The 16,139-nt window shown below is 35.8% G+C and overlaps 1 pseudogene; it reads right to left on the reverse strand.

Moving 5' to 3' along the window:
• Positions 1–2,976: 2,976 nt before the first annotated feature.
• On the reverse strand, positions 2,977–12,970 carry LOC144291367 (protein SET-like; annotated as a pseudogene).
• Positions 12,971–16,139: the final 3,169 nt, after the last annotated feature.

Below are 16,139 nucleotides of genomic sequence, written 5' to 3' on the forward strand. Positions count from 1 at the left end.
TACCAGTAAGTGTTATCTTTTTTTAAATTTCTTTTTATTAGAGTTCAATTTGCCAACATATAGCATAACTCCCAGTACTCATCCCATGAAGTGCCCCCCTCAGTGCACGTCACCCAGTCATCCAGTCCAGTAAGTGTTATCATGCTACAAATAAACTAAAACATAAGCCCATAATTATTACTTAGTAAGCTGGAAGTGTTATTAAATATTTATGCAACATTATTTTCAAGATGTGAAAGTCTGCACATACAAAAAAATTGGTCAACTTTTCACTAATTTGCATAATAGAATTTAACACAGTGATATTTCATGGTATGATTTAAAAAAACAGTATAAATCCTATGTAGTCTGTTGCTAGGCCTCTTTCAGAAACTTGTCTTAAAGCAATGTTATTAAAAGGTATTTTTGAAGATGGTGACTTGTAAGTCAAATTTGGCAACTCTTGTCGATTTTCTCTTTTTACTTGTCTTTGTCATTAATTGCTTAGAGTGATTAGTTCCTATTTTTTTCTGAAGAATCATGAGTAAACAGGTCCAGATGAGACTAGAATACCGGTTTGATGATGCTAATAGACACTTCTCAAGCTCTGCCCCCAGAGATCCATTCATATCATCATCAGCTGCTACCCAGGATACTTAATAGCCTATTGGTCTCCCTACTTCCATGTTTGCTTCCCAACAACGTCTGTCAATCTTTATACACCTACTCTAGCCAGAATATTTTCAAAGCACAAATCTAATCAAATCTGGCCAAAATGAATGCACACGCATTTTGTTTATAATACCTCACTGCATACCTCTTCTATAAAAAATTCTAACTTCCTAGCACAGCCTGCATGGTCTCTCCTCCATCACTACACAGGAGCTACTCCCTCACTGAACACTAGCCATACTCACCATCTTCCTACTTCTTAAAGAATCTAGTCCCTCCTTGGTACAGTGCCTATGAATATGATAATCACTCTGCCTGGAACACTCTTTACCTACTTTAGCTTGATATCATTTGTTCTGAAATCTTTGTTAAACTGTCACTTCCTTAGGAAACACTTCCTTGATTTACTTGCCTATGTCTAATCTTCTTATATGATCTCATATCTTCAAATAGTACTTATTCAAGTAATATTTTTATCTTTGTGTGATATTTGATTAATATAATTTTTTTTTAATCCTGTGGCTGTAAGTTCCATGAGATGAGGAACTGCATCAGCCTTTTTTCATCATTGCCTCCCTAGCACTTTGCACATAGTAGCTCCTCAGTAAGCAGATATGGAAACACAATTAAAGCACTAACAGACTAATTTTACATAGGTGATAAAACCTTTTCCATATTCTTCTAACACAAATAATAATAGAAACACAAATAGTCATTGTGTTCTTAATTATTTCCTGATGATCTTACTTTGACTTTAAATGAAGTATTACTTATCCCCACGCTCAACCCAGCATGGATCCTGAACATCCATTAAACACTGAAGCATTTCTAGTTCTCATTGGTCCGGATCATCTTAATAATGCATTATAGGAATAAAAGCATTGTTTCTTTACATTAATTTATAGTTTGGAATACACTCACGTACACATGAATACTGACAGCAAATTAATCTTAGTCATGAAGACACTCTACTAATAGAATAATCAGGTTCCCTGGGAACAAGAATATCCCCAATGTTTTAATACTTGGTTTTCTTTGTTAGAACATAAGAAGAAGAAAAAAACTCACTATCCTCCCCTAAAGACACAACACATAACATCCCTGGAGTCTCTGTGGTTTCTTATCTTTATTTCCATTGTACTCTTCTTCCTGTGGTCTGTACATTTGTCTTCTGCTTTTCCCTGACTTGGGGAGTTGAATTATCATTGCATTTATTTCAGTTATTTCTTGAACCAAAATGTAAATACTTGACTGTTTCTTCTGTTCACGCCCCCACCCTCACCCTGTAGTCTCACTCTCATTTTCTACATAGGCTTCACCCTGCAACTGGTATCTTTTTTGACCCAGTTATTATTTTGCAGAATGTTTTCTTCTTTAGTAAGATTCCAAATGGCTGAAGCTTTATTACTGTTATTGTGAAAACTTTATGTCAGTTCCTAATTTTGCTGCACTAATTTATTAAAGAATGCAGCCAACGTTATTTCTAGTATGAAAATTTGTGAATTATGGGCAGCTCCAGTGGCTCAGTGGTTTAGTGCCTCCTTCGGCCCAGGGTATGATCCTGGAGACCCAGGTTCGAGTCCCACCTCAGGCTTCCTGCGTGGAGCCTGCTTCTCCTTCTGCCTGTGTCTCTGCCTCTCTTTCTCTCTCTCTGTGTGCCTCTCATGAATAAATAAATAAAATATTTTTAAAAAGAAAATTTGTGGATTATTATGGTGTAATAGATAAAAGAGTTAAAAAATTGTAATTTTCCTGTGGGAAGTTGGAAAGATGGTGTATACTTCCTTGAGAATGGATTACATCATCCTTGGATATCTTTTGATATTTAAAGTCCTCTGTATTTATTTATTTTACATACTTAGTTGATGATTGATTGATGCAGACTGATATATTGTTATCATATTCTTGGCAATTGTCCTTATTTAAATCTGTTTTATTAAAAAATTAAAAATAAATCTGTTTTATTTTACAGGTTGTAAGATGTGCTATTTAATACTTAACGTCTTTGACTCTGTGTTATTTTGTGTTTTTTTGTGTGTGTACACTTTTAGTTTTATTGTAACAAAGCAACTTGTACACTTTTAAGGTTTAGAACTGAGCATCTTTCCTTTCTAGTGAAACAAAAAGAAAATTTAAAAATAAACGGGAACAAAATTACAATAGAGAATGTCAATTCCAAATAAGATCCTACAGGTTCTGCTGATTCTCCCATGGAGTGGCAGGGCTCAAGTCAGCATTAGGAGAGTTTTATCTTTAAAGTGTCATCTTAAAATAAAAATAAATAAAAGTGTCATCTTTTTTTTAATTTATTTATTTTATTTTATTTTTTAAAGTGTCATCTTAAACTGCAAGGATGTCTGTTAAACAACACAATTAAACATGCCAAAGGAGAGGCCATGTTGTCAAAATGCCCACTTAACCCACCCAAACATCTCAAACCCACCCTTTGCTGACCTTCTATAATCCCATTTTTTTAAAGTTTTTTTTCTTTTTTCAAACAAGAGAAAGTAGACGGGTACATGTTGGTAAGTGCCAACTGTCCATATTCACATAGAGACACAGTGTAATCTCTGAGCCCAATATACAGAGAAAGGAGGAAAAAAGCTAGAATTCTATGCACTACTACACAGGGGCCTAGCACCCTCCAGCTTCCAGCAGAGCTAAGGGAGCAGAAGGTTTTTCTTTTTTCCCACAGAGCACGGTGGTGTAAAATAAAATATGAATTTGGAACAGAAAGGGGTAGAGATTCTTTTCCCGCTGTATTCTGCTCAAGGTATTTCCCCCCAAAATAAGTTGAGAACAATGGTATAATGGGAGAGAAAAGAGACTTCAAAAAACAGGGTGAATGAGCACAAGAGGAGGGGGACTGGAGAAAATTAAAAAAGGAAGGTTGGAATCCATCAGTGTTTCATTAGTCATCTTCTCTTTCATCCTCCTCTCCTTCCTCTCCCTCATCATCATCTTCATCTTCTTCACCTTCATCCTCATCTCCTTCTTCATCAATATCTTCCAATCCTTCTTCTTCATCATCATCATCAACATCTTCTCCTTCTCCTTCTTCATCATCCATATCAGGAACCAAGTAGTGCTGTAATGGATTTGGCCAAATATCATCTTTGATGACCTCTCCTAACTCATCTGCACCTGTCAGTAAACCAGGTGAAGAAGCTCTCTGGTTCCTCGTGCTGTCCCTTCCTGCTGGCTTTATTCTGCATTTGACTTGAATGTTTCGTCAAATCCTTTCCAGATTTCCATTTGATTTCAGTGGACTTTGACGATGGATCACCACTCTCATTCAGATGAAATTCTTTATTTTCGAAGTAAGGGTTTTCATCAAAATAAAAATCTATTCTGTAACCTGATTTAATATCTTCAAATTCTGTCACTTTGACTCTTATATAATGCAGCACCTCTTCATCCTCCTCCCCAAGCAGCGCAGACACTTGTGGATGGTTGACAAATGTTGTTACCCAAAAATTGGGGATTTTGGCGATCAATTCTGACCTCTTCTGAAAAAGTGGTTGGCGGAGTTTGTTATATTTCTGTTCTACTTTCAAAATCTCCTCACCGGCTTGTTCATTAAGTCTATTTAATTTTGTACTTCATCAATATGTTCAATTGCTTCTTGCTGTTCTTTTTCTCCCTTCGGCAAGTGCTGAGAGGTCGCCGTCTCCTCCGGCTTGGGGGCCCGAGGCAGCCTTGGTTCTTCGTTTGAGGTGCGAGCGAGGACTGGTGCTTGGGGGCCAGGCTGTGAGGAAACTTCACGAAAGCGGGAGAGGGGCACATCAAGAAGAAGCTCCAATGACTCGACTCTGTTATTTTGAACAGAATACTTTAGCAGAATAAAATTTCTGTCTCAGGTACATCTCTTTTCCTTTAGTTCTGCTTTATATAATATTAAACTTATCACCTTATTTTTTTGCATTTATTTCACACACTACTGTTCAACCGTTTATACAAGTCTTTCTGTATCATTCTAACTATATCTCCTGCAAAGCGAGTATTTGGGGGTGGGTAGGCAAAATCATTTCTGATGTTTCCTTTACTCACTGATTCTTATGAAAAGAGGACTATCTATAGGAATGGCTAATGCATGGTGACTTGTGGGCCAGCCTCATTGTCTTTCCTCTTTGGAATATGCCCCCCTGCACAGGGCATGCACTCTCTTCTGCTTTTAACCCTGTTAGAAGTTGGCTAGAAAAGGCACTCTCATTAGAACAGGAGGCCTGTGATCATCCAGCGCTGCCTGCTGGTCAAATCTTCCTAATTCAGGACTCAGTGTTTGGAAACTATTGTTGCTGCATACCTAAGCCACAATCTTCAACTCTCTATCAGAAAAGGGCAGACTTTCGATTTCCATTTGCCTAACTAATGAGTCTCACTTGAGTCAATTCACCAATGTCAGGAGCACTAGTCAAGGCGCTGACAAGGAATGGGATCTGGCTAGCAGTGTTATACTTGCAGATGGAAGCAGACCGTGTGGCTTTTTAATGCTATCAGTTTGTCAGGGTCTACATGTTCATGTGAATGGTTTTTATGGTTGTGTAGTCAGATTTTAACTAATGTGGCCTTGGTAGGTAATTTTAGGAGTTGGTATATTTGTATGGGTCATGCCAAATATCAGAAAACACCATCAAGCTATGCCAGATCTTAGGTGCATGTTAAATTATAGAAGTATAGCTTGGTCTGGTATTATAGGGAGGGCTGATCATGAATGAATTGCTATTAAAAAAAAATTTATTTCCACTCAAGACTCTCCTTAAACCAAGCAGAATTTTAATAATAATTTTTGATGCTCTGGATGTTCCTATAGCTAGTTCAGCAAAGTTCCACGTGCATGGCATAGCACTAATGAACACTCAAATTTTTAGGGCTAGCCCTAGTAGAGCAGAAGTGGCTGGCTGTCCTCCACAATATCTGTGCTTTACCCATTTCTATAGTGAAGTTTTGGTTAAGCACATTGTCACCCAGATAAGAATGCTCTTTTCACATTGCCTTCAAACTGTGTCCATGTGATAGTTCAGGCCAACAGAAAGGGAGCAAGAAATTATGGGATAAATTTACAGGTCAGGCCCTTTAAACAAAAACAGATAAATATCTTTGATATACCTACAAGTCAATAGGAAACAAGGAAAACAAACCAATTAAAAATTGGGCAAAAAACTTATATAGACCCTTCACAAGAGAAGATATCCAAGTGTCCACTAATTATATGGACATATCAATCTCAGTGGTCATGAGAGGAATGAAAACTAAAGGCACAGTGAAATACCACTGCATAACAAACAGGATGGCTAAAATAAAAAAGATCCTCAAAACCAAGTATGAGAATGTGGAGTGTCTGGAACTTTCATACACTGTTTTTGTGAGTGTAAAATGGTAGAATCACTTTGGAAAACTTTACAGCATTTTCTAATAAAGGAAAACATGTACTACCTAATGTCCTAGAAAGTCCACTCCTAGGAATATATGGAAGAGAAATGAATGCATGAGCTCACAAACAAAAAAAAAGAACAAAACAAAACCTGATATAAGAATTCTCACAGAAAAAAAAATGTTTTTGGTCATAGCTCAAAGCTACAAACAATTCACATGCCCAGAAACAGTAGAATAAAGAAATGTATGCATGTTAGTATAGTGCACCATGCTGCATTGAACATGGGAAACAGAGAGCTACAAGCAATAATGATAAATCTTAGAAATGCTGATCTTAAAAAGGGTTGTACAAAATAATTCATAGACCATATATCACATATATAGTTCAAATTCGAGCCAGACAGTTAATGGAAATATACATGGCTAACTATAATGAAAACACAATTATCTGAAAATCAAGGTTAGGATTACCCATCTCCCTTTAGGAGAGGAAATGAGGGATTTAAGTTATAAGGGGGCCCTTGCAGGGATTCTGGCCTAGAGGACCTACATGGTGGTTACATGGGTGTTCATTATGTAACTAGTCCTTAAATTCTGTGTATATTTTATACAAAATTTTATATTTACACTACATCTCACAATTATTCAATGTTAAAAATGAGTTTTGGCTGTGAAATTAAACGAAACTGGGCAAGTTCCTTAGCCTCATGCAGTTTAGGTGTTATAATCTACAAAATGGTGATGAAGATGGCCATTTACTAGCATGTTTTGATGATTGAATAAGATAACATAGTCAGGTCTCTGTGATTTTTTTCCCTCTTAAAAGATAAGTAAGTTAGTCTGTTACTGTTTCAAAGATCCTGACAAAAGGCCTGAAATTCCTGGGTCAGAAGAGACCTCATTACTCCTGGCGCAGTAAGTAGCAAGAGCATCAGCATGTTTGCATGAGATATCCTTACCCAGAAGTCCACTGGGAGTGACCTGCTATGGCCCAGATATTGCTGTGTACACAGAGCTTTCCATCATAGCTGAGAAGCATCAATTTTGGGAAATACACTGATTTGATAAGATGCAATAAGAAAGCTTACTCTGTCCCACAGGGAAACATCTCGTCTTTCAAGGTCACTTGGTCCTAACAGAACCCTGAGAAATCACACAGGTAATGAGTGATCAGGGCTTTGCAGTCTTGTCACACCCTACATGTAGGAATGTAAATGACATATGGTGGACTCTCCAAACTTGCCTAGTCCCCAGGCAATAGAGTCAACATGTTAGGATAATGACATAATAATGAGAAAAACACAGGTAATACTTCCATTATAAATTTAAAAGTACATAATAAATTGTGTTGGAGCAATTGGATATCCATACAGGAAAAAAATTGAACGTTGATCCCTGCCTTGTACTATATATATATAAAAAAAACAAGATGGATCAGAGATATAATGTGGAAGCTATAATTATAATGTTCCTAGAAGAAAACACAAAAATCTTCACGATCTTGGTATAGGCAAATATTTTTAACACTTTAACACAATGCATAGAGCTCTAATCATAAAATTTTAAAATAAAATAACTTCTTATCAAAGTTGAAAACTTTTGCTCATCGAAGATTCTAGTAAGTAATGAAAGGTAAGTCACACATTAGGAAAATAGAATTGCAGTACATATATCTGACAAAGGACTCAAGTCCAGAATATACAAAGAACTTCTAAAAATCAATAGCAATGACTCCGAAGCTGTGGCATGATCAGCTATATAGATTTTGTCTTGAGATATGGTAGACAGAATTGTAAGATGGTCCCAACATCCCCATTCCTTAGTGTACATCTCCTGTATTTAACCCCTGGGCCTGGAAATATGGTGGATTTCAGTCTTTTATTAGGTTATATTATGTAGCATAAATGACTTTAAAAAAGGGAGACTATCCTGGGTGAACCTCACCTAATAAGGCAGCCCTTCAAGGTAGCAGAGATTTCCCTGGATACAGATATTTGAAGCATGAAAAGAGTTTAGAGGGAGAGACGTCTTCCACCACTGGCTTTGCAGATGGAGTGTGCCTCATGGCAAGGAGAGTGGGCAACTGCATAGCTGCTGAGAAATAGCCAGAAAAGACAATTCTGCACTCTCAGGGACTGAATTCTACTCACCTGAATGAATTTGCAAGAAGACCCTGAGAATGCAGCCAGTGACATGTTTCTTTCCACTCTGAGAGCCTCAGCAGGGAATCCTCCTGTACGGTAAGTACCTGGACCTCTGATCTACAGAATTGTGAGCTGAGAAATTTGTGTTAGCCATCTAAACTGCTACATTTGTGGTAATCTGTCATGCGGCATTAGAAAACAAATACAACAGATATATACATGAGTAAAATTTTATCAAGCTAGACACTTAAGATTTGGCCAATTGGCTATAAATAAATCATATCTCAAAAATATTGTAAACTAAAAAGGAAGAAGTTCTAAAACAAGGTTGGGAAGTATTTGTAATATAGATTAGGAATGTAATCGTGAGGCAAGAATATGGACTTCTATATAAGTTGATCATATTGAGTCTCTAGAAGAAATGAATCCTTCTGGTTACCTGCATTGGAGCTTCCCTAGCTGACCCAGTGAGTGTCAGGCATTCACGTATACACTGGGCAATGCTATAGCCAACTTGCCTGAGTCACACGTTTGCCTCTCTGCTTGGAAGGAAATCCCAGACATGAGGAGTTAGGGCTGGGAAAATGTGGATGCTCATTCTTCTGATGATTCTTCTTTTGTGCAGGAGTGCAACGAATTCAGGCAGCCTGCTTCTTGGCTGTTTTTCTTTCCCTTGCTGTCACCACAGAGGGCTGGGCCCACCACAGAGCAGAGCGTAGAACAGGGAGTCAACATTATTAGTACATAAAAGGCACCCAACAGACAAAGTTTCCTCCCTCTCATTCTTTCTCCAGCCTTCCACTTCTGTGACATATGACATAGCCACTTTCTCCCACATCATGCTTTCCTCAGACAACTGAACTTTTCCAAAAGAATGCTTTTACTCACAATATCTTGTTATGTTTTGCTATTTTTTGGCCCCAGGAACAACACGTGGAAATGCACGGATTTGTTTACAACACACGATGACATCTTAAACGTTTTGTAGTGTCAGCTAACAATTTAGTGGAGGTTTTAGTGAGCCAGCTTTGACAGGTGAGCTTCCCCAGGTTAAGGCTGGGAATTTCATGAACACCCTATGGCCTTGCTCACTTTCTTTTGAAATACTGGCTTGTTGTGGCTCAAGCAGCTCTTTAAAGGGATCTAAATCTCCTACAGCTGCAAAACACTCTCATCATCCACTAGGTCTGCAGGGCTCCCCAGGGAACGGTACAGCTATGGACAACCAGCTGTAAGAGCAAACATAAATCTCTTTAGAGACTTAGATGCTGTCATATTTTGCTAGGGCTTAGAAAGACTGAACGATTTTAATCATTTATCTCCATTTATCAAAATGCTGCAGCCCAACAAACCCTAAACCATTTTCAGCTGTGAGTTCTGCCTTATAATAGCAGAAACTACCATAGAGTATGTTGGTAAGCATGTGCTTGAATAAAAGATCCCTTTGGTCATAGGAAATATTTTATTAATTTATAGCCATTAAAACAAATAATCAAAAGCTACTTTGTAGCTGATGTTTTAGAGTGTATGTGAATTTATTATGCACACACACACAGACTCACACACATATAAAATCTCATGAACTACTTGACCAAGAAGTCACCAGCATTTCCACTGTAAACCTTATTTTTTAGCTCTTTGTAAAAGTGTGAAAATCTGAAAGATGGAAGCATAGACGTGTTCCATGATGACTTCTTCCTTTTTTATACTATAACTAAACATAGAAAGAACAACATAGTACTACATCTTTAAGTTAGTATTTAAATATATAGGTAAATTGTGTTCTATTGTATCTCTTAATCACTGTAAGAACTAATAAAAATAGATACTTAATTTTTAAAAATTGAACTTTAAAGATCAACATGTCATTCAGAAGTAGTTAGGGATTGTTTTGAGCAGATTGTCTGCTTATTTGCTGCTATAATTAATGCAACAAGATTTCTACCCAGTAAAGAGCCCTTATTATTCAGAGACAGAGTAAGAGGAGGAACAGGGAGCTGATTCTTTCTGTGTAATCCCCAGTTTGAACTTGGGAGAAAGGTGCTTGTTGATAAGACTGCCTTACTTCCTATACCACAGTCTCAGGCTGGGGGAGATGGAGAGACACCCCATCAACCAGGCCCAACATATGTCCTCCTTCCTTTCAATGTGACTGAATCAGAGATAAAGAGATTGCCACTAGCATGACTCATTTTGTGAAAAAAACAAAAAAAAAAACAAAAAAAAACATTGATCTCACTAGAAAGAACCACTCATGCAGTTATTTAAAGCAAATATAAAAACAATACTCTGGGTTCTGGTGAGTATCGTGCATAGTTTTAAATAAGGACTATTCCTGTTAAAAGTAGCAAAAAGGTAAAACTTGATGGGAACAGTGAGTATATTGTATTGTGTTCTACAAGCAAATTCAAACATTTTATGTATTCCAAAGTAGATGTAAGATAGGAAAGGACAGAATAGGAACATTTTTATTTTTAAATTTTTTGTGGAAGTAAAAAAGACAGAAAATAGAAAACGACTCCTCAGAAGCATAGACATCCATGGCTGATGAAGAATAGATGCACTGGGCAAAACAGACATCGAGAGATAAGAAGAGTTAGGAACAGATGTGCTTGGTGGAAGGATGCAGCCCTTGCTTTACTAATCCCTGTGATAAAGTAGATTAATAGAGTGCTTATGGCTAGGTCACAGAAAGGCCATCTGAAGGTCCGAAGACCAAAAAATGAGTGCCTGTGAGTACTTTCATTGCCAAGTTACCCTGAAGCACCAAATCAGGTTGGGGTTCTATGGTATATTTTGGAAAAGTTTGATGCAGTTCATAGAACTCAGGGTGAGTTCCTTTCAAAGCACCTTGAAATAAAACCAGAGTTAGATTTTTTTTTAAAGAGTTAAATATTTGGGATCAAACAAGTCCTGGGTTATTACTAAATTTACTAATATTGTACTTAACTAGGACATGTTTTCCAATGCAATTCCAAAATCTTGGCAAAATTAGCTAACATGGATACTTAAATGACTGAACATATAGTTCTATTTTTTCCAGAAAGAAAGCCCATCTGAAAACCTATTTTTCATGCTTCTATAGTACGCCATGCAAAGAGAAAATCTAATGGTTCTCTCTAGAAGACAAATCAAATTACAATGTCTAAAATTCTAGGATCTTTGCCCTATAGACCTGTCTGGGTAAAAGCTTATGGTAGGAAATAAATATACTCATTATTGCAAGTTTTTATAACCCAAACATATATCACCATTCATAACATGGCTGAAAGATAATGTGCTCTGGAGTCAGGCGTAAAATTGACTCCCAGATTTTCCTGTTTCTGTCTGTGTTAATTGGCATGATTTACTTAAAATCTCAGCACCTCAATTTCTTATTTGTAAAATAGAATTAAAAATACTTATTCTACAGATGTTGTGAGGATTAGTGATATTAAATTTCAAGTAATTGTCACAGAGATCAATAAAAATATAGTGTACAATAACACTGCTATGTTTGTTTTTGAAGAATCCATGTCAATTTAGATATAACAGTTCACCAACCATTCATTCATTCATTCATATACTTAACACACATTGTTGATTATCACTAGGTTTGGGAATAAATAATAGTAATAGGACATGAACCTTGATTTCTTGATAGTCAAGAATACAGACTTTAAATTCAAATTTGTGAGTTCTTCCAATGAAAGAGTTACTTTTTTTCACATTTTGTTTCTCGTAGTAGGTACTTGCTAAAGGGATCAAATACAGGATTACTTTGGCCAAGATTAGAACTTTTCTTTAAATTCTTGATAATCCAACATAAGTAAAATCTGGGCATGTTAACTGTGTTTTAGAAATAAAATAAGAATTATAGAGACTCCCCACTCTAAATTCTGTGTGTCGAAGAAGGAAAAGCATAATTAATTAATATGAAAATAAGAAAGTGTCCATTGAGTTGACAAAAATGAAAAATGAATATGATAATTTCCAATGCTATGAAGGGTATGATAGCACATACATGATCTTACTTAGCAATTTCTGTGCACATCTAAATTGGAGATCCACTGTCGTTGGCAAAGGAAAATAAAGAGAACAAACCAAAAGACTTCTGGATACTGAACTATTTTGCTTTTAAGACAACTACTAAATTCCCAAGTGAAAAGAGGATAGATGCAAAGTTCTAAAAAGTTTCTGTAATTTTTTAAATTGTACTAAGTATCTAATCTTAATATTATTGTAGATTTAAAAGTATTATATTCACAGTTTAAGGCAGTAAGACTATATAGTCAGCTTTAATATATAAAGGTGTGAAAAAGGTTTTCAAAGCAAAACACCATATTGTCCCTCCTTTTTCCTAAGGCCAATCTCACTCCTATATCTTGAAGTCTTCCCAGCTGGGCTCCCTACATTATCAATTTTCCTTTCTCTCTTTATTATTAATTTGTTCCTTTCCAAGGAAAAGGATTGTTACTAAATATTAGCTTATTCAAATATCTTTATTTAAACCCAATATATAAATAATCAAGAACCTATATAACTCTCCAGATACTGTCTTCTCTCCTCTGTCCCCAATCAAATTTCTTCTATTCATTGTCTCTATGCTTTCTCTCACTCACTTCTTGACATCAGTGGGACTTTTACCCTTATTACTCCAGACATGTTATTCAAAAAGTCATCAGTGACATTCGTGGTGACAAATTCAGCATTAGTTTTTTGTTATCATTGTCTCACCTTTCTATAGTCTTTACTATTCCCTCTTGAAACACTTTTCTTGTTGGCTTTTCCTCATCCTTTTTTTCCATTCTCTTTGCCATTTATTGTCCTCCACTCAATTATTAAATGTTGGATGTCCTCAAACTCAGCCCATGATTTTCTTCATGTGTCCTTATACATCTGGTCCTTGGACCATCGCATTTTCTCCTAGAATGTCAGTCACTTTCTCTATACTTAAACCTTTCACACAAATGTATTTCCAGTCCAATCCTCCACCCTAAGCTCCAGATTCTTCCATACAAATACTAAGTGATAAATTTTGTCCTATATTCCATATCTGAGTCATTGATTCAGTATCCATTTATTTATTTTTTTAAAGATTTATTTATTTATTTATTCATGAGAAACACACAGAGAGAGAGAGGGAGAGAGAGGCAGAGACACAGGCAGAGGGAGAAGCAGGCTCCATGCAAGGAGCCTGATGTGGGACTCAATCCCGGGTCTCCAGGATCACACTCTGGGCTGCAGGCGGCGCTAAACCACTGTGCCATGGGGGCTGCCCTCAGTATCCATTTAATTCCATAACCCAAAATGCCAGTCATCATCCTTGATACCTTGTTCTTTTTCATCTCCCATATCCAATCTTTCATCATGTTTTGCCTATTTGGTTTCTAAATGTGGATCAAGTATAATCACTATGAGTTCATGTCCACTTATTCCATTCTAAACTCTCTACAAACCAGTCTGTTTTGCCACCAGACTAAACCTTTTGAAATATCACACTGATATATTGCATGCCTCAAACCCTCAGCTCCAAATTCATAACGGACTTCTGAATATTGATCACATTTCCCATCACAAAAAGGAATGGGAAAAGAAAACAGAATTAACAAGGAAAGACACAAAGAACATGACCTTTGGACTTGGGGATAGCCATCCTTAAAATCATTATAGCTTCAAACTTATGATCTATAAACATAAATTAATGATACCTGTGTAGCAGAACTGTTGAAAATGCTAAATGAAATCAAGTATAAAGTGTTAGGTTCTTTATCAAATAAATGCTTAATAAACACTAGATCCTTTCCTTTTTGAGAAGTAGAATGGCAACATTGTTTCTGCACAAGAAAATAATGCTGGAATAATTAATCAGTTACTTGAGCAGGACAGATATTTTTAAGGTGAGGTGATAAACAGAATGAAGTGTTAGTGAGGTCCTCTGAGATGAATACTCAAGCTGGCCTTAAATTTAAAAAAATTATGAAAATGATCTTGTTGGGACTAAGAGCACACATGCTCTACATTATCAGTTCCTAAATGCCAAATTGAAAGAAATGTATATATATATATATATATATATATATATATATATATATATATATAGTGGTGTGAATGAGTCAAGAATTGCCTGGTGATTTTCAATTAGACTGTGTATGTGCAAAAGTATTTCATAGCACATGTAAAGGATGATGAGCTTACACATTCAGCCAAGACCAAACAAAGACATTAAAACCTACTGAGAACAGGAGTAAAATATAGGAGTTAAAACCAACCAAATGACAGAAGTAGGTGTTGTTATTCACAAAAAAGCAAAAACCATCCTGCTCCTCATGGAGCAGCTTTTATCTATACTGGGAACATTTTATACAATTCTGTGTTGGCAACACTGACCTTCAAAACACTTAGAATGTAAATCAGTTTAACCTTTTATGAAGTAAACTTAACAAATACGTATGAAAAACCTAAAAAAAAAAGAAAGAAAGAGAAAGGAAGGAAAGAAAGAAAGAAAGAAAGAAAGAAAGAAAGAAAGAAAGAAAGAAAGAAAAGAGAAAGAAAGAAAAAGAAGCCGTTTGATCTAACAAATAGAGTAGTTTGTCCTTGAACATAACTAGGGATGTATGTTCTAGGCTATTGCTAAGGATTCTTATTGAATTATTTAAAATATCGAAAAATTAGAGAAAATATCTTTTTAAAATGCTGTATATATATATAACTTTAATATATATTGTCTTTGCACAGAAATGTGACTATATCCTGCGATTTTGTAAACTTTTTAAAATAAAGATTTTTATTTACTTATTTGACAGACAGAGGGAGAGAAAGAGCCAGAGAGCACAGGTCAGGGGAACACCAGAGAGAGCAGGAGAAGTAGGCTCCCCGCTAAGCTAAGAGCTCACTGCAGGGCTTGATCCCAGGATCTAAAAAAATTAAGTTGTATCTCTCACATTTGGGTAATTCTTAAAATATTTCGAACTTTATCATTATTATTCTATTTTTATGGTGATCTATGATTAGTGATTGTCACTCATGAAACTTTAGATCATGTTAGGCATTTTTTAGCAGTAAAGTATTTTTAAATTAAGGTATCTACTTTTTTTTAGAAATAATTCTATTATACACTTAATAGCAGCATAGTGTCAGTATAACGTCTACATATATTGGGAAACCAAAATATTTATTTAACTCACTTTAATACACTATTTTCTTTCTTACAATAGTCATTTTATAGCAGTCATTGAGAACTGAATGTGCATTATCTCCAAGGCATGTCTATATTACTATTATTGTTTTTATATGGAAGCATATTAAAGCAGTAATAGTAATTAAGCCACAATTTGACACATAAAAAAAGAATATCCAGATAATAGAAAATACAATATTGAAGCATCCACCTTATCTAGTACTTGATATCTCTCCTAACATTTACCTGATTAGCAGTCATTGGTTATAAAGATACAGGAAATAGAAAAGCAGTGGGAAGAGCTAAGGAAGAGATGATCCAAATGAGCTAAGTAACATGGGGATCTTTAGGAACAGTAGAAAAAAGAGAAAGGAACTGAAATCTAGTCAGAATTTTTTTTTTTTTAGTCAGAATTTTTAAAACTTGGATATGTAAGGTATCACATCTAATATATTATACTAAATTAGGAGTGAGTTAAGAAAGAACTTAGATGGAGTTAAAGAATAAAGGATATAAAGAAGTAATAAAGATGTGAAGAAATTTGACAGCCTGAATCTCTACTGAATTATGATAGTCTTAGCATACAGAGAGTAAGAGAGAAGTACCCTAGCCTTCAAAAGGAACTTACTATTTTATTGGGAAATAATTCCACTTAATGAATGATCTGTGTACTGGACACATAAGTAATTGAAGAATCACTTGAATCAGAACATAATGAAGAATTAAGTCTCATAACAAGGAGTACTAAATGGCACCAACATTTCTGATTCAGTAGCCGTGAGGCAGGGCTCATGAACAGTCACTTTTAA

This window comes from Canis aureus, chromosome 20 (genome assembly GCF_053574225.1).
Source record: "Canis aureus isolate CA01 chromosome 20, VMU_Caureus_v.1.0, whole genome shotgun sequence".
NCBI classification, from domain to species: domain Eukaryota; kingdom Metazoa; phylum Chordata; class Mammalia; order Carnivora; family Canidae; genus Canis; species Canis aureus.